Source organism: Stenella coeruleoalba, assembly GCF_951394435.1.
Source record: "Stenella coeruleoalba genome assembly, chromosome: 16".
Lineage (NCBI taxonomy): Eukaryota > Metazoa > Chordata > Mammalia > Artiodactyla > Delphinidae > Stenella > Stenella coeruleoalba.
In genome coordinates, this window is record NC_137162.1 from 75918326 (window position 1) to 75937643 (window position 19318).

Here is a 19318-nt window from a genome sequence, read left to right on the forward strand (position 1 = left end):
TTAGTGGTGGCAATACAATTTATTGCATTTCAAAGGTGCATATAAGTTACTATGTAGGTTTTAGACTACTTTGTGTTTTTTTAATACTTTTTATTATGAACTACTTTTGATAATCACAAAATCCATAGAATAAGATGATGTTCATCAGTGACCCAAACCCAGAATTAAAATATGTTAGTAACATTTTGCTTCATTTGCTTCAGGTGTCATTTAAGAGGTAAAACATTTCAAACAGTCAAAGCCAATTTTGCTCATACCCACCCAGCCCTTCGTTCTCTCAAATGTAATCAATATCCCGACATTAGTATAGATCCTTTCTAACCATGCTTTTGTACAAGACTGCATATGTATGCCTCCATGAAATCTTAGAACAGGTGTGCCTACTGTTACCCTTAATATTAATGTCATTCTACAGTTTGAATCACTCAGCAATTTTTTTATCACTTCAGTTATTCCAGAGGTTTATTCCTGTTTATACACGTACATCTAGTTCATTCATATTAATTATCACACAGTCTCTTGTATCATTATGTCACATTTTATCTATCTCCTATTAATGTATTTTCAGACTTTTTTCAAATATTGCTATTACAAATAGTTTTATTTTGAACATTCTTAAGCATATCTCCTTGGTTTTGCATAGAAATGGAGTTCCTGAATCAAAGGAAGGTATTATAAAATTGAGTCTAAGAAGTTTTACCAATTTATTTTTGTACCAGCAAGTTACAGTAGCTCTTTTCAACATCCTGGCCGAAGCTTGTTATTGTCAGACTTTTATATACTGGCTAATCTGATAAGATATAAATTATTTTTATTATTCTCTCATCTTTTAATTATTTCTTTCAGTTAATCTATTTCTGTACCAAATAATATTGATATAATGCCTGATGTAACTTTTGCAAACTTGGAATTCATCTTGCATGGTTATACATATATTTTACATACAGTGTGTTTTCAGCAAGCTAATATGTCATTAGGACTTCTGCATTTTTGTTCAAAGTGAAATTTGTCTAGTGATTTCTTATACTGTCATTTTCCAGGTTCGTTATATATGTTAAACTATATACTTAAAAAATGAGTTAGGCAGAACTCCCTATTTTCCTGTCTCTTAAAAAATTATATCAGGGGACTTCCCTGGTGGTCCAGTGGTTAAGACTCAGCACTTCCAATGTAGGGGGCTCAGGTTCAATCCCTGGTCGGGGAGCTAAGATCCCACATGCTATGCGGCACAGCAAAAAAAAGAAAAAAAAAAAAAAGTCAAATTAGGACTAACTGTTCCTTAAAGGTCTGGTAAAATTCAGCTATTTCTGTATCTATCCTTATAGGCCTGGTACTTTGGGTGAAGTGTGAATTTTTAGACTACTCATTTACTTAAACAGGTAGTGATATATACAATTATCCTTCTCCTTCTGACTTAGGATGCACAATTCATCCTAGGTTTCCCCTTAACTTTCCCAGTTTTAGCACTGAAGTTTCCATATCCTTGGAAATCCATCAGTCTCATTCAAACCAGATAGTTGGTGGGGTGGAGTGGTATGAGGGGAGTCAATATTGGCCATTTATGTTGTTTAGAAATGTACACAATTTAAGTAACTTGTAAAATTTACTGGAATGAATGTTTCCAATCTTGTCTTACGTCAGCATCTTCTGTACTGTAGTTAGATCCTCATTTGTTCATAGAACATATTAATTGCATCTGCTCACTTACGCGTAAATTCAGACATGCTTGGAGTTTCACTGTTTTGTTATTCTTTATAAGGAATCAGCCTTGGGTTTATTGATTATTTCTGTTGTCTTCTTATTCTTGACTTCATTTATCTCTGCCCTACTATTTCCATTTCATTTCATCAACTTCTTCTGGATTCTTGTTCTGGATATTATTCATATGGATAGCTCTATTCACTTATCACCTAGCTGGGAGCCAGAACATAAAAGCAGAGGACACATGTCAATTGTAATTAAAAGGACAATAAAAATTAGAAAACTCTTGCAAAAATCAGATGGAAAGGCACTGAATGATTGAAAAAGAAAGAATGATAAATTAAAAAATAATTTACCTAAGTTAACTACTCTTAACCTTTCTCTTAGGAAACAAAGTTTATATTTTTGCTCAGGGTACTCAGGTATGTATCCCCAACTATTTTGCCAATTAACTGTCCTCAATATTAAAACTGTTGGAACACTAGCCTTTGGTCAACAAAAGCTATTCAAAGACATTTAATGAACACAGTCCTTAGTCGTTGGACCTCAAGTCTTACTTTGAACTATCTCCATTCTTTACTTTTATGATAAATTATCTTTTTCTTAGTGTGCAGATCTCTCTTCAGTTGGAGCATAAGCAGTAGATTGATGAATGACACGTCTTTAGAGGTAGAAATACATGGCAACTTGTTGACATAAATATTTATCATCTCACACTGAGGAAGAGTAAAATTAAAGGCAGCTAATGTAATAGAAATGTCAAAAGAAGGTTTGGACATTCATTCATTTTTGGTCACTCTTCAGATGTTCTGGCTTTCCACTGATTGCTTATATATTTGGTACTGTATCTCAGAGCGAAGTTTAGACACGTGTTGCTGTGATTTTTTTGGAAAGCTTTCCTCACCCTCACACCCCAGCAAATAAAGAAATGTGAGGGTTTGTGTGTGTATGTGTATGTGTGTGTGTGGTTTTTGTTTTCTTTGTTTTTGTTCATTTGTTGTTTTTGTTTGTTTGTTTGCTGATTTTAAGCAAGGGCAAACAGATAAGGAAGGAAAAAGATTTTATTAATGCATTTGTTAGAATATTTGCTGTATTTGCTATCTATTATACATTGTACCTTATTCTGATAATAACACACATGTTTTTCTTTAATTAAACCTTCCTTCCCATGCTTTGTCCCATGGCATATGAGTTTAATATTTCCACCCATAGATTCAGAGCTGGACATTCATTAAAATTTCCAATCCCTTGGTCAAACTAATTGGTTCAGAGATGTATATTATCCAAAGTGGTTCATTTATCTGTCAGGAAAATATCTTTTTGCTGAACTAGAACCCCCGTGGAGTTTGACAATACAATTTTTCAATTTTAAGATTTCCATAAAATTGTTACACCAGACTGTCTTGAATCAATGCAAAATTAACTTTATTGTTGGACAAAATTAATATCTTTGTGTTCAACGTAGAGTTGTTAAAATTCAAGTTTTGTAGTTTATTAAATATAACAAATTTGCTTATAATTGAAGAATAGTAAATAGTACGCTTATTTCCAGAAACAGGGAGGCGGAAAAAGGAAAGACACACTGCAATTAACGATTTACTTCACTTTTTAAAAAATTACTGATTTAACTCTTAAAAATTAAGTTCTTAAATAAAATTTTCTAACTTTTGTAAAACAAGTTTTTGTCTTTTTATATTTCAACATATTTGATATTTTTTCTGGGCTGAGGAAAAGTTATGTCACCAATGCATAAGCAACTATTTAAAATGCAAAGATAATTTCCAGGGAGACAGTTTCAGACTTTCAAGGAAGTCAGTCTTTCATATTTTCTTTATCCCTGGGTAAACAAATGTATAAAAAGAAAGTGACAAAATGTTCTTTTTCTCTTTTCCAAATCCTATTTGCTTACATGCATACATACAGTACACATGTGCAGGCACATAATTTCCCATAATATTTGCAGAAATAATTCTGCAAGTTATTTCTTGGTGACAAGTTAATGGAATTAGAATATACTGGCTGCTGGCTGAATATTAGAAATGATCCCAGGTGAATAATGACATAAAACTTCAAAACTAGATTTTATTTTTAACCTAACGTAATTTGTTTCTCAAAAACATGAAATATTTTTGCCAATATTAGGCTATTTCATCAGTTTTTTAGTGTACTTAACAGTAACCATATTTATTTTTTAAAAATTTTATTGAAATATAGTTGATTTACCATGTTGTGTTAGTTTCAGGTGTACAGCGATGTGATTCAGTTTACATACATATACATATATATATATACTTTTTAGATTCTTTGATTCTTTTCCATTATAGGCTATTATAAGATATGGAGTATAGGGTATAGTTCCCTGTGCTATACACTAGGTTCTTGTTGGCTATCCTATTTTATCCCTCCCCCCGCTTCCCCTTCAGTAACCATAAGTTTGTTTTCTATGTCTGTGGGTCTGTTTCTGTTTTGTAAATAAGTTCATTTGTATCATTTTTTAGATTCTACATATAAGTGATACGATATATGTCTTTCTCTATCTGATTTACTTCACTTAGGATGATAATCTCTAGGTCCATCCATGTTGCTGCAAATGGCATTATTTCATTCTTTTTTATGGCTGAGTAGTATTCCATTGTATATATGTACCACATCTTCTTTATCCATTCCTCTGCTGATGGACATTTAGGTTGCTTCCATGTCTTGGCTATTGTAAATAGTGCTGCTATGAACATTGGGGTACATGTATCTTTCTGAATTATAGTTTTCTTCAGTTATATGCCCAGGAGTCAGATTGCCAGGTCATATGGTAACTCTATTTTTCCATTTCTAAGGCAACAGTCACCATATTTAAACACAGAGCCCCTGAGACTAACTTCTTATCATCTTAGCATCTGATTAATCATCAGCAGGGCTTTCTTGACAGCTAAGAAAAAGCAAGGATATGTAGGGTTTTTCTCATCCTACTCCAGGCTTCATCTCAAGAGGATGTTAATCTGATTCTAAGTGATGGGCAGTGAGCTAAAGGCCATGAGTATGACTGTTGACTAACATCTTTTCTGCTTCATCTCTTCAAGCAGCTCCAACTCTAGTTACTCTCTCTATCGCTCTTTCTTATCATTCTGTCTTGGTCTCTGCTTCTGTCTCTCTCTGTGGCACTCTCTTTCTCTCTTCCTTTCCCCTCCTCTTTCTTCCTTCCTCTGTTTCTTATCTTTACCTATGTACCACAACAGTCTACACTGTATCTCTTCCAACCATGGTCATAGATCTGGGTCTTTGGAGGTTAGGCATACCAGACAACAAATTGGAAAGGGAATTTCTCTTTGCTGTTGCTGCTTGCTCACTAATCTCTTTTGAAACATCAAAGAAATGGTAGTCATGGTTCACGTCAAGTTTCTTTTTTTAATAAATTTATTTATTTATTTACTTATTTGTCTTGGTAGCATTGGTCTTTGTTGCTGCGCACGGGCTTTCTCTAGTTGCGGCGAGTGGGAGCTACTCTTTGTTGCGGTGTGCTGACTTCTTATTGCAGTGGTTGCTCTTGATGCAGAGCATGAGCTCTAGGTGCACGGGCTTCAGTAGTTGTGGCACGTGGGCTCAGTAGTTGTGGCTCATGGGCTCTAGAGCACAGGCTCAGTAGTTGTGGTGCACAGGCTTAGCTGCTATGCGGAATGTGGGATCTTCCCGCACCAGGGATCGAACCCGTGTCCCCTGCATTGGCAGGCAGATTCTTAACCACTGTGCCACTAGGGAAGTCCCTACATCAAGTTTTTATATTCTTAGATTTTCTGCGCTTTGAACTCCACACAACTCCACAAAGATTACTAACTGAGGGTACCTGACGTGTGACAGAATAACACTTGAGGAATGGATAGGAGACTTAGAAGGAGAGAGTTCATTTGCTTCCCAATCTTGGGTAAAATTAGCCCCAGATAAAATTCTAATCGCAGAACCATTATCCCCAAAATACCAGCCTACACCTAGAAATGCATATCTGCTGTGACCTAAAAGGAATAAATACTCCAGAAGTATTTCTAATACAATATTAGAAAGGTGCTTAATACTGCTGTCAGCTAGAGAATCTCAAAAAAGATACCTAATGAAGCCCTCAGTCAATGCAGGAACCATAGGTTTCATAAGTGATATTTCAGCAAACACAGGGTATGCATCAACTTGTGATGTGTATTTCAAGGTTCAGGGCTAGTATTGAAAGACATTTAAAATTATATTCTTCATATTCTCTCCTGATTCTATTTTTATTAGTATCAATATTTGAGAGTATTTCCACAGATTAAATTAATTCCCCAAAGTAGTTACAGGGGGAATAAATCATGCACAGTGTACCTCACAGATATTCAAACTTTGGAAGGTATTTGCAAAGTAGGGAAGTTATGCAATGCTTGATGTGAAAATGGTTTAAACAACTCAGCATGAAATTGACTTACGTGGTCTCTTGGTCTTGGTAACTGTGCATTTGTTCACAGAATTATCTTCCTAAAGTGCCGAATCATCCACTCCCTATACACCCTGTCCTGAGATAAAGAGAAATGAACACTAAACACAGTTTAGAAATGAACACAGCAAGCCACACAGTTTAACAATATTTTATCCAAGCGATTTTGTTTATCCAGTTATAATTGACCATTTCACACTTCAGTATGTTTCATCCAGAGCTGAAAGTATTCAACAATAAAATACAGTAACAGCCCTGTAGAAAATGGTTTTAGAACTAAATCTAGTGACAGCGTGGACATTGCATGGGCATTAATGCAGTTTCTCACTTGCATACTGGTACAGTCAGTAACATTCTATTGCAGACACTTAGATCATTAAGGATTACACATTTTCCCCACTCCTACAGTGCCAGACTGAAGAAATTGGTTTCCCAGTGGCTCTTCTGCATTACTCTTCTGCCCTGTACACCACAGCAAATGTCTGGTCCGGGTGAATAGGAAAACTTAAAGAGGAATCTACCTCCTTAGGAAAGAGATCTGAACTTGTAGCCTTCCACAGCATCTAAGTCCAAGCCTAAGGGGAGAGTATCTCAGCCTTCAGATCACGGTCATAAATCAGGAGCTTTCCAGGGCTTGAAATCAAATCTGGAGAAGGTTGTGATGGTTTGCTGTGGGGGGAAACAAGATGGATATCTGGACAAGAGAAGAGGAAGAGCTTCTGGAAAATGTGAGGGCAAGCAAGGAGGAGGGAATTATAATCTATTCCTGATTAACACCACCCTCCACCAAAAAGAAAAAAAGAACTGCGCTCTGCACCTGAAGGAACTGTTAATGGACTCTTTTAGTTTAAAAGTTATATTTTTTTTATTATGAAATAATTAAGATACAAAAATATATGAAGAGTTGTTTCAAACAAGGAAACCTGAGGGAAAGGAAGGTTTATCTTCATTAACCCGTGGATAGAGAAGAGAGGCTCTAGAAGAAACTGCTTTGAAACAATTAAGCAAGGGAGGATTTTTATAGGCTTTGGGGAGATGGGCACACTCTGAGGACAAGTAACAGAGGTTCTGGGGATGGAAACATGTTTCAAGAACTCATGACTGTTCAGCAAAACAGGATGTTGGTTGGTGTGAAGGGGAACAAAGTGATGCTTCCACTGTTCCCTTGAGAAAGACACAGTCATGTATATGACCTTTTCATCCTTGCGTTGGGTCTCTACCTGAAAAAGAGACCCAATGCAAGGGTCTCTCTTGGGATCCAGTACTCTTTTTGATATAATCATATGTAAAAAAGCATACCCACCACATCAGCTAGAGCTAAATATTTCCTCCCGAATGTCTATCTCCCTTCCTTTCTCTGTCTCTCTGTCTCTGTCTCTGCCTCTCTCTCTCTCTCTCTCTCTCTCTCTCTCTCTCTCTCTCTCTCTCAAAAGAGACCCAACGCAAGGGTCTCTTTTGGGATCCAGTACCCTTTTTGATATAATCATATGTAAAAAAGCATACCCACCACATCAGCTAGAGCTAAATATTTCCTCCCGAATGTCTATCTCCCTTCCTTTCTCTGTCTCTCTCTCTGTCTCTGCCTCTCTCTCTCTCTCTCTCTCTCTCTCTCTCACACACACACACACACACACACACACACGCATGCACGCTATCAACCTGGAAATCTCTTAAGAGACTCTTGCTTGTTCATTCCTCCTCTCATACAGGAAGGAGAGGAGTTTGGATCTAGAATGCAGACCTTTATAAAAAATTAGTCCTAACTCCTCCCTTTCCCCTAGTTTACAAATGAGAGTTAGAAGAAGACTCTTAACTTGCTTTGGGAAAACAACTTATGATTTCAAATTTACGTCCGAGATCAGAATTCAATTACAGTCAATAGATATTGTTTTCTATTTGTAATTTTTCACCTCCAATTCAGAAATTTAATGGAAGTTCAAACAAAATTTTAATGGTCGTGGAAGTAGGGGAAAAATGACCGATTTAGAATAGAAATTCATTTTAAATTTCTTGAGAAACAAAAAGTTATAAATATCTTAGGAAATTTTTTAAAAAGTAATCACAATTTTTTTTTTTTTTTTGTGGTACGCAGGCCTCTTACTGCTGTGGCCTCTCCCGTCGCGGAGCACAGGCTCCGGACGCACAGCCCCAGGGGCCATGGCTCACGGGCCCAGCCGCTCCACGGCACGTGGTGTCCTCCCGGAGCGGGGCACGAACCCGCGTCCCCTGCATCGGCAGGCGGACTCCCAACCACTGCGCCACCAGGGAAGCCCAGTAATCACAATTTTTACTACTAGATATTAACTATTTTATTAAGGAACAACTATCCATACTGCAGAGCTGCAGCACAGATAGTGAAATGGAATAAGAAAAAAATCCCAGGAACAAACATAAGTATATAATAAGAGAAGATTTTATAATAGTGAGGGTCAACCTCTTATAAATAGTGCTGTAATAGCAACTTGATTAATGATTATATTATAATGATTTGGGGACAGTATTCTCTAGCTAACATCAGTAAAATTATTTCCAAAGAATCAGTAGCATTATGAAAACTGAATCAATGATATAACTCGAAGAAAGTTATAATGTTTATAAGCTATTTGAGTTGGAATGATTTTAAAGAATAAATTCAATGGAAGTATAAAATGATATGTTTAAATATATAAAAATTGAAAATGTGGTATACAAATAAAACCATGAATCAATTAAACAGCAAGTGAAGAAGCTGACAAATATTTGCAAAATTTTTCAAAGTAATATATTTTATGTAGTGTATATCATATAAAATTAATAATACTCATAAACTATGAAATATATACTGTAAATCTACCAATATATACATAATATACTATATATTTAATATAACATTAAAATATAATCATATAAGCTATATAACATAAAATATATATCCATAACTATTACATAAATATATTACTTTATGATATATAAATGCATTAAATTAAATTATATGAATTTATGTCTAAACATGCAGTTTTGTTATAAAATGCACTGATTTTAAGGGATGCAATATTATATATTTTATTTAATTTACAATTTTGCAATTTTAATTTTATTCTTAAATATTAAGTGTTTCTTCAGATTAGTACAAAAATGGTGAAGCATCTTTAGGGAACATTTAGGAAAGTCCATGAGTGAAATAATCATCTACACTCTATAAACAGAAGATTAAAAATATATATTTAAAAAATATATATATGTGTATATTTAAAATATTTTACCATACTGCTAATTAAGTAAATGGAAAATAGTATATTAATACTTTTCAGATATTTTCCAAAAATATACAATTTTAAAATGGCCATAGTGAAATGGCACCCCCATGTTGTGGTGGTGTAAATTTATATGAATTCTATAATTCTATAATATTTAATTAAAACCCATTCACTGTATATATTTCATAGAGGAATTTATTACATAAAAAAATCAGATGTCCCTAAAGACATATGATTGAAAATCTTCATTAAAGTGTTATATCAAAATGTTCCATAAACAAGTTATATTGGAAACCAACTAAATTTTGACAGAGAAAATGGTGGTAGATGAAAGACTATCTGTACATTGTAACACCATGAAATGGAAATTTGATGTGTTAGAAAATGCTTATGATATAAGAGTAAGTAAAAAGCAAATTTACACACACACACAAGTTTTAGAGGGCATATATTACCAGTTATCCCCAGATATAGAACTTTGAATTCTTTATCAGTTTTTATTTTTCAGTATTTTCTGTGATTTCCAAAATTGTTATGTCTGTATAGTTATTTTACAGCAAGAAAAAATTGGAAACTTCAAACTTGTAAGGAGAAAGAGATATTTTAGCGTTGGAAAGAAAAAGGTTAGCAGAAGGCCTACAGTCTATTTCATCTTTTTTTTAAATAAGTTTATTTATTTCATTTTATTTATTTATTTATTGGCTACTTTGGGTCTTTGTTGTTGTGAGGCGAGCAGGGGCTACTCGCACAGGCTTCTCATTGCGGTGGCTTCTCTTGTTGCGGAGCACGCGTTCTAGGCGCATGGGCTTCAGTAGTTGTGGCTCGCGGGCTCTAGAGTGCAAACTCAGTAGTTGTGGCGCACAGGCTTAGTGGCTCTGCGGCATGTGGGATCTTCCCGGACCAGGGCTTGAACCCATGTCCCCTGCATTGGCAGGTGGATTCTTAACCACTGTGCCACCAGGGAAGCCCTATTTCATCTTTATAAGGGATGCCTGGGAAAGAAAGAAAGAGATGAGGTGGTCAATCACTTGCAAAGATGTGCATGACAGCCCACTAATGGCGTGTGGTTGTCAGACAGTCCTTATCTATGGAATGCTTTTAGCAGAATATACCTAGTCCATGTACGTTAATGGAATATTAGAAGGAGATGATCCAACCAAAGGGGTTCACTTTGTGCAAGCGACGCCCTGATAAATCTATTAGGCTCTCACATGTTAATTTCTAAATAAAGCAAGTGGTAATGGGAGAAGGAAGAAGACCAGCACTGTTAGACTCAGATCTCATGTTTCTGTTTCTTACAGTTGCATGTATCCTTTGTACTAATGCTAAAATTTTAAGTGGTACGATTCCTATAAGTTTTATTTGATTTGACAAGTTTTGCTGTCTAATAATAAAGTTTTTAAAGCAGGCTAACATGAGGCATGAACTAGAGTTACTTTGTACACTGATGATTTGGAAACACTAGATAATGCTTTCCACCCTTACTGAGTGGAGGATATTATGTGTGAAAATTGTAAACAGACTAGATGCTCCTGCCCAGTGAAACTTCACCATGTTGACCCCAAAGGGCCCCACTGTCAAGATTTGTGTGGGAGATGCAAAGGCAAATGTCTGTCCTGTGATAACACTTTCAGCTTCAAACATATTATTTAAATGAATGTGGGGGGAAAATCACCATCCTTCTGAAGGTGTGCTGGTGGAACAGACAAGAGAACCTTTTTCCACACCCCTTCTCCTTTCTGCCTCTTCCTCCTAAAAATACTTCACGAATGGCTGTATGTGACAAAGCCTTTTAAAAAAGTATTGCAAAACAATTGAAAGTCTACATTGATAGAATCAATTTATATTTGTGTTGGTTTGCTACAGCTCTTATGGTTCCCACATTACTTACTTGAATTTTGTATTGTTTCTCACAGAATCTCTTTCTATATTTTTATTCCCTCTTTTCCATGCTTAATTCTATTTTATATAAAATTAGAGAGAAGTGAATCATCCAATCCTGAAAACATGGCAGGGAGAGAGATTTGGTTTGATCCATGGGAGAGGGATGTGTGAAGGAGGCACTTTTGTTCTCCATCTGGGGTCCGTTTATATCTCAGTAAAGATCAATGAAGAAGAGATGTACATGTATCATGTGCAACATGCTATGTGACCCTTGAAGTGGTCTCATAGCATTTAAGACATTTTAGAGAATTGTTTATCCCTTAGCCAATGTAAGATATTTATTCAGAGCAATTTAGCCCAGCTAGAAGTTCTTCTAAGTCCTGGAAAAAGAAGCAATCAGAACCTCACAGCCAAAGAATAAATCATGATTTTTTCCCCTCTAATAAGTTGAGTAGTATATTTTAGCAAGGCAGCAACTGGGAATTTACAGTAAGAATTTGTTAAAGAAATAAGTACTAAGTAAAAGTCCCTGGGAAGCCATCCCTATTACTTAGTATAATACATGTATATAAGCTTTTAATTATTCTTATCAGATAATTATATGTACAATTAGATAATTGTCTTTTACATACACACACACACACACACACACACACACACACACACACACACACTCACTTAACAGAGAAAGTGATTTTTTTTTCCTGGCCCACAAAAGGTGTTTGTTTGATGTAACAAAACAATACAGTTAGCATTAGATACAACCAACCACAAGGAGTATAATGAATGAAAAATTTATACAATGCACGTAGAAAAACAGGATGTTTACTGTGACAACTATTATTTCTAAAACAATGCTTCTAAAATTACTGAATTATTGAAATCTATATAAAAATAGAAGGATCTTAATAGCAACAAAGTGCATAAAACCAAACATCAAATTTCGAGCAAATTAACATACTAAGCAATTTTGCTAACTAAGCATGATTTTTTTCTCTTGTTCACAGTATGCTTAAAATAACTTCATACCAACAGAGTGGGCAGAACATTTAGGTTTCATATCAACTACATGTATGAGCATAAAGTTCCATAACTACAGATAGGGTATTGTTTTCTTTTGAGCTGACAAAGCGACTACTAGTTTCAGATAGTTGTCTGAAATGCTTTACCAGTTGGACACTTTAACCAGGATGCCCACAAACCATGCATCTCTGTACATAGTATTTAAATTGCCATCTCTCCCATCTTTGCCTTCCTTCTAGGAGATATTTCACTTTTAATAAGCACTTTTTGAGCACATACCATGAGTAGGTACCTATCACATCATAGCAGGTACTGAGATAGGCATCTGGAATGAGTATGTTTATTCAGAAATTGTATTTATTCATATTGTACTTATAACTAACATTGAATTTTAAACTATTCTAAGGAAACCAGAGTTTTCTTCACCTCTAGCTTGAGATCATTAAATGCTTCACATATGTAACTAAATGAAAACATTGTAGGGCTACACTTTTTGTTCATGGTTTAAAATAGGTTCTCAAAAATTGTAGGACCAACACGTACTACTAAGTATATACTTCATTGTGTTGAAATGCCAAGAGATGATGCATCTAGTTGTGAATTAAATACCTCAAGTAAGTTTTACTTCTGGAATTATTTTCTGAAAAACATAGAAAACAGAATTTAAGGAAGTTTTTTCACATGAAAAGAAATTGTTCAGTTACTATTAAATGATAAAAATCAATACTTGTTTCAATTTGAGATTGAAAGAGCCTTGGTAGGGATACTGATATTATAATTCTTGTCATTTCCCCTATAAATTATTGAATAAATAAATAGGGAAGACATTTCATAATTGCTTTAGTAGAGAATGATTGGAAAAAATTTATTTGAACAAATACATTTTGAACATTTACTTTCCTTTGAGAACAATGTTACCAGAATATTTTTTATGTATTCTAATGGAAGCAAATTTAAATTTCATAGTTCAGTATTTTGAGCATTTAGCATATTAAATTTACATCTGATTTCTTTATTGATTTTTTGCCTGTCTATCTGGCAGATTCTGGTTTTTTCCTCCATCTCTGTGAACCTGAAATTAATCTGATTCCTTTGTCTGGGCACTCAGTGCTATGGTTGTGTGGTTTAATCTCTGTCCCCAGGAGCACAGCCCAATTCATCTCCACTAAAATCTTGACTCCTTTGTGACTTGGCTTTGCATCTGTGTTTCCATCTGCCAGGCATTTCACTGGGTTCTCTTTATTCTTTTCTGGGAGGCTGTTTGAAAATAATAAGAAAAAAATCATAGTGGACCCAGAGATGCTCAGCTGCTACAATCATAATGAGGCATCTCGAGAGTGCAGTGATTCCCACCCATTAGATAAATAAAAAATGGAACTCAAGAAACATTATAAGTTAATCAATGAATTGATCTGTATTGAATATTTTTGAAGGGTGTTTTTTTTCTCTGCTAAATAGACAAAGCTTATATTTTAAGCTTGACACATTCTTTTAATTCTCACGTGTCTGAAATCATCTAATTAAGGATCTAATAACAAAACTTTCTTACTTCTCTCAAAACTTTGATATTAAGGTACTGCAGGCCTCTAGGCTTCTCACAATCAATGCAAGGACTTTTTATATCACTCAGGAGAGCAATGTGGTGATATATTCCTGATACTTAGCGTTCTTATACCATTGTTAATTTCTTTATAATAATAATAAGAGGAATAATAAGAATCTAATAGGAATTAGAATATTGCTGTTGCTGTTTATACGTTGAGTCCAACAGGGAGATACTGAATTCAGTGTTATGTTCACAGCAATGCCCAAATGTTACATTTTATTTAATATTCAGTTTATGTGATGCCAAAATAATCTATTAATTATGCAAAAAGAAATCAATTTGTTGTTTATGCCATAAATTTGAAAAACTAGGCAGGTCATCCCTTATTTTTTCTCTGGGTAAAAACTTGAGAGGAGATTTTAATTTAATCATTGCAAAAGTGAACAGCTATATGTTTGTCTACATAGTTATAGCTATTGTATATCAGCGATTTTTATTTGCTAGTTTTATTGTGGATAACATTTCTGCATTAATTCCTACAGGCCTCAGAAAATATACAAAGGAAATTCAAGGGAAATTAACAAAGATAAAGGGACATAGTCTCTCACAAGTGAAGCAGGAATAGGAAGCATTCATATCTGCCAGGCTCTTTGGAAGAGTGTAAGTACCATCTCACTACCTTACAGCAGTTTCTCCCTCTCTCCGTGTCTCTCTATCTCCGGTTTTTAAAATGCTATTGATTTCTTGGATTAGAAAACATTTCGGCTATGGCTTTTCGTCTAAAGATTTGATTTCTATGCATATATTAGCAAACTGGCAGATGTAGAATTATTACCTGGATTATAAGCAGAGCTAGAACCCTCATATCACCCCTAGCTGGTGCTCATTTCTATAGCTTGTCTGGGAGGAGGAGACTTTTTCATTGTCTGTGGGGTCATCCAACAGCATGTATGTACATGCTAGAAAGGAACACAATTGACAGTATAAAAGATCTCCCCAAATAAATTTTTCTCTGCAAAATTCATATTAGTGGATTTTGAGCTCTGAACTCTTGTATCCATACAAAAGAACTCTCATATTTCACACAGTGTTAATCCTTTGCGCCTTCTAACTTAGAAATCTGCTTTGAAAGATCAGTTCAGTAGTTTTGCTTCTAACTTTTTCATTAAAAATTAGTGGAATGCTTTCAGCTAGCCCTTGTTTATCCTCTGATGTGTGATGTGTTTTCTGGGTTCTTCCTTGCAAAACCTGATCCTCTTCTTTCAGTCAGCTACAAAGTGTTAGAATGTTAAATGGCTGTGTTTGCCAATATCACACTGTACTCTAGAAATACAGACTGCTAAGAGTTACAGAAGATGGCATGTTATCAAGTTTCTAGCAACTTCAAAAGCATAAAAATATTGGCACATCAAAGATTCTGATTCACTTTTAAAGTAACACAGAGCACGTTTTCAAACTTAATAATAAATTGGCAATTTGAAATAAGTAAACTATGGAATGCCGATCTGCTTTGAGCCTGCAGTAATGATTACAGGAAAATGCCCTATCCTGAGGAATGAGTAGAAACCAGCAAATAAAAAAGCCTGACATGCACTCTCCCTCAAGTTTGCTTGCTAGCACAACTCATCTGCATTAAAACCCTAAGCCCATTAAACAATTAAATACAAAGCAATTTATTCCACAGTTAATCGTGCTGCTTTAGGCATATTAAATTAACTGTTCAGAAAGGCATGATTTTCTCTAAGTCCATAGCCTCAGAAAATAGTACCTGGGAATTGGGAGTATCATATGGATTGAAAATTGATCAGAAAGGAAATGGAGATGGACTTTAGAAAATAAAAGTCACTCCATTTTCTAGTTAGAAGATATAAAACCCCCAACATTAGCTTGATATCCTTTTGGGCTTAGGTTATATTAATTCATTGGCATATCACGCAATCAGAGAGTACATTGAATGACCATTATGCCATGTGCACTATACAATAATGACCATTGTACAATGTGCAAAGCTTTGCAATGCATTTGGAAATACAGAAACAAGTAAAAAATAATAAAACATTTCCAAAGTTGCAGCCCATACAGATAGTACCTAGGAAAAGAGATGTGAGAATGGGGAGAGGATAAACAGAGAAGTCTGATTTGAAGTATATTTTGAAGTGAGGAAATGAAAACAATTGGTATAGAAAAGAGAAATAAATTCAACATAGTTCACACTTATCTAGTACACAGTTTGTGCCAGGCATCGAGCTAGTTACTAGGGATGATAATCTAAGCTATACTTCATACCTCTAATAACAGGTGTAAAGGAAAAAGAGAAAACTTGTCATTAGGATACTGCAAGCATTTTTGCTTGGATGATGAATCAACATTGGGTGGTATGCAGAAATAAGACAGATAAGATAGGAAGCTTCAACTATATACTTGACATTTTAAACAACCATGTGATTATAGATGAAGAGACAAAATTGATTGGCCTGGAAATACATTTGAACGTTGTGTCATTAAAATGACACTCAGGGACTTCCCTGGTGGCCCAGTGGTTAAGAACCTGCCTGCCAGTGCAGGGGACACGGGTTTGAGCCCTGGTCCAGGAAGATCCCACATGCCTCGGAGCAACAGAGTCCGTGAGCCACAACTACTGAGCCCGTGTGCCACAACTACTGAAGCCTGCGTGCCTAGAGCCCATGCTCTGCAACAAGAGAAGCCACCACAATGAGAAGCCAGCGCACTGCAATGAAGAGTAACCCCCACCCGACGCAACTAGAGAAAGCCCACCCACAGCAACGAAGACCCAACGCAACCAAAAATAAATTAATTAAATTAATTAATTAAAAAAAAAGAATGACACTCAATTGGCAGTGGCATGGTAGATTCTGTAGTCAAGAACCCATCAGTATTCAATGATCACTCAGTCTGTCACAATGACCATATGGCAATTCAAATCAAGCCTTAAGGAAACCAGGGTAACACATGTTTCTAATGAGATGTTGTATTCCAGCATGGCCTGGTGCACTTCACTTCATGAAACGGGCTGCCAGCTCTGATTCTATATAGCAGAAACCAATGTGAAGAGTCCAAAATTAAAAGCAAAACATCTCTTCTCCATATTACTACTACAGAGTCCTTGAATCACTGGCATGCAATCAAGTTATGCGAGTCAGTAGTGGGGAATCGGATAATAAATGTACACTTCATAACCGAGTTAAAGAATGCTTTTCACAGATGGCTGAGCACTGCAGGGGTATGAATTGTCGTAAGACTAAGCTAACTCCTTCGCCTTATGTGGGAGGAATTTGCTTCAGTTCTGTACCTCAGTACTTCTCCAGCAATACTGGATAACAGAATCAAGACTAATGCCATTTTCAAATTAAATGCTGCCACATCAAGCTCCCAGGACAAGTTCCCCACACTAAGGAAGCAGCTTTGAATGAGACAGAGCAAATCCATACCCTGAGGGAATCACACCAGTGGCCTGGCATCTGAGCTATGCTGATGTGTTTAGGGAGCAACATTTAGACTCCTTGAAATACGTTACACAGGTATATACTTAACTTATTAATGAATGAGCCAGCAGGTAGATTAAGGAGCTTTCCCCCCACACCTCACCCACTCTGCACAGGGTCCTAACCACTGGACTTGAACCCGGGATTGAACCCGGGCCTTCAGCATAGGGTCCTAACCACTGGACTGCCAGGGTTCTAAGGAGCCTGGCTATTTTAAAATAGCTAAGGAGCTATTTTAAAAAGCACTTGAAGAATGGAGATTTACGTAGTTTTGAAAGGGATGCCTAAATAAGTTTGCTAAATTAGTTAGAAGCCTGGCCCACTTCTTACAGGTCATGAAGTTACAGCATCTTATCAATTTTTGCAGATTAACTTCTAACTTTGGAGGATGTACTGGCTGAAGATTGTTGGCTAAATTGACTGGGATGAAATTTCATTTTATCAGGAAAATCTATTTGATTTTCTTCTTTCTACCATACATGTTCCTGATAACGCAGACATGGCCTCAGGCTCAGAAAAGTTTACACACTAAACTCCAAAAATCAGAGCAAACTTAGAAGAAACCTTGTCATCCCCTTCATTCTTTTCATGTGAAAGTTTATGGCAAGAGAGGCTTAACCTGTTACCTTGATGCACAGCCTTTCAGAAGCAAGAATGGAACTGAACTTGAGGGTTCCTGACTTGCCTTTAGAGCTCTACCCAACACACCCTGCTGTTCATTTGTATAAAAATTATAAACCTTTTGATGCATTTCGTGTAGGATTAAGGAGGAAAAACACCTTTACAATAGAGTTCTAGTATGCTATGTGATTCTCATGGTGCTTCCTTTCTGTACATCTTAGGTACATTATAACTAAATTTTTGAAGCTGGAATAAAAGGGATAAGCAGGTAAAGTGCTAATTGCTACCACACATAGCTAGTATGTAAACCGTAGACAGTTGGGCCCTACGAGCATTTTCTACTTAGAATTCCTATTTTGGACCCTAATAACTCTTTATTCCAAGCAGAATATAGCTAAAAACAAACAGTGGGAGTCATAAAACTCCTAGTGCAATTAAAGACATGTAATTCTGGGGAGGAAAATTGAGAACCAGTGGCCACAGCAGTGAGTCATCTGTTAGCATATCGACGCTCTAAACCATTGCCTTTAGGAAGAAAAACAAACATCCTAATTTTCCAATCTTAAATTTCAAAGCTAAAATGTTTCTGGCCCTGCATTTTCAAATCTATTTTCTCAGAAAAAAATTAAATGGATTGTTTCCTCAAGTTGTATCATGAGGTAGAGCATCAAAGCCTTATATTTAATCAGTTCTAAACTAAACAAATGATGGTTTTCATATGGAGTAAAAGTTCATACACGTTGAACAAGTAGTAATGAGGGTTCCAGACAATAAATACAAAAGCATTTTCCAAACTTAAATACAAAAATTGACATTATAGGATCTCTAGACTCTCTTCATATTTTATTTTGTTTCGTTGTGGGATGGACTTTCATAGTTAAAGTAAACATCTTTATCTATTGAATGTGCCACGTGAATATGAATGGTCACTAAAACCTGTTTTCTTTCATAGTAATGTAATTGCAGGAAAATGAGCTATTCTAGAATTCTGAAATTGAGAAAAATCGAAGGAGAGAAGGAGAAACTATAAATGAAAGTCTAAATCTCACTTTCTTCATCTGAATTGTTAGTTATTGTTTATGCATAAAAAATTCATTTCCCTTCTCCATTTCCTTCTTATCAGCTAATAAAAGATAGATGAAATGAATGGATATAATTTACCTTCCTGTGGATGATACACTGTGGAAGTCCATCGAATTATGTGATTTTTTTTATTATTTGTACCATTTTAAATAACTAACTTGACTATTAAGTGCCCACAACACAAAGTACTGTATTCTATAACTCATAATATATGTTTAAAATTATGTATAGACATTATCATCATTATCTTCATAATTATCACTAAAGAATA

The 19318-nt window shown here is 35.5% G+C and overlaps 1 protein-coding gene across 12 annotated transcripts in view; it reads left to right on the forward strand.

The window, feature by feature from the left end:
- The window catches only part of ZP4 (zona pellucida glycoprotein 4), a 702723-nt gene that overhangs the window by 370516 nt on the left and 312889 nt on the right, over positions 1–19318 (forward strand). For all 12 annotated transcript variants that reach the window (XM_079900738.1, XM_079900744.1, XM_079900732.1 and 9 more), the window contains one exon: positions 14383–14500. The gene's annotated coding sequence lies outside the window, so the exon portion shown is untranslated. The remainder of the gene's footprint in view (positions 1–14382; positions 14501–19318) is intronic.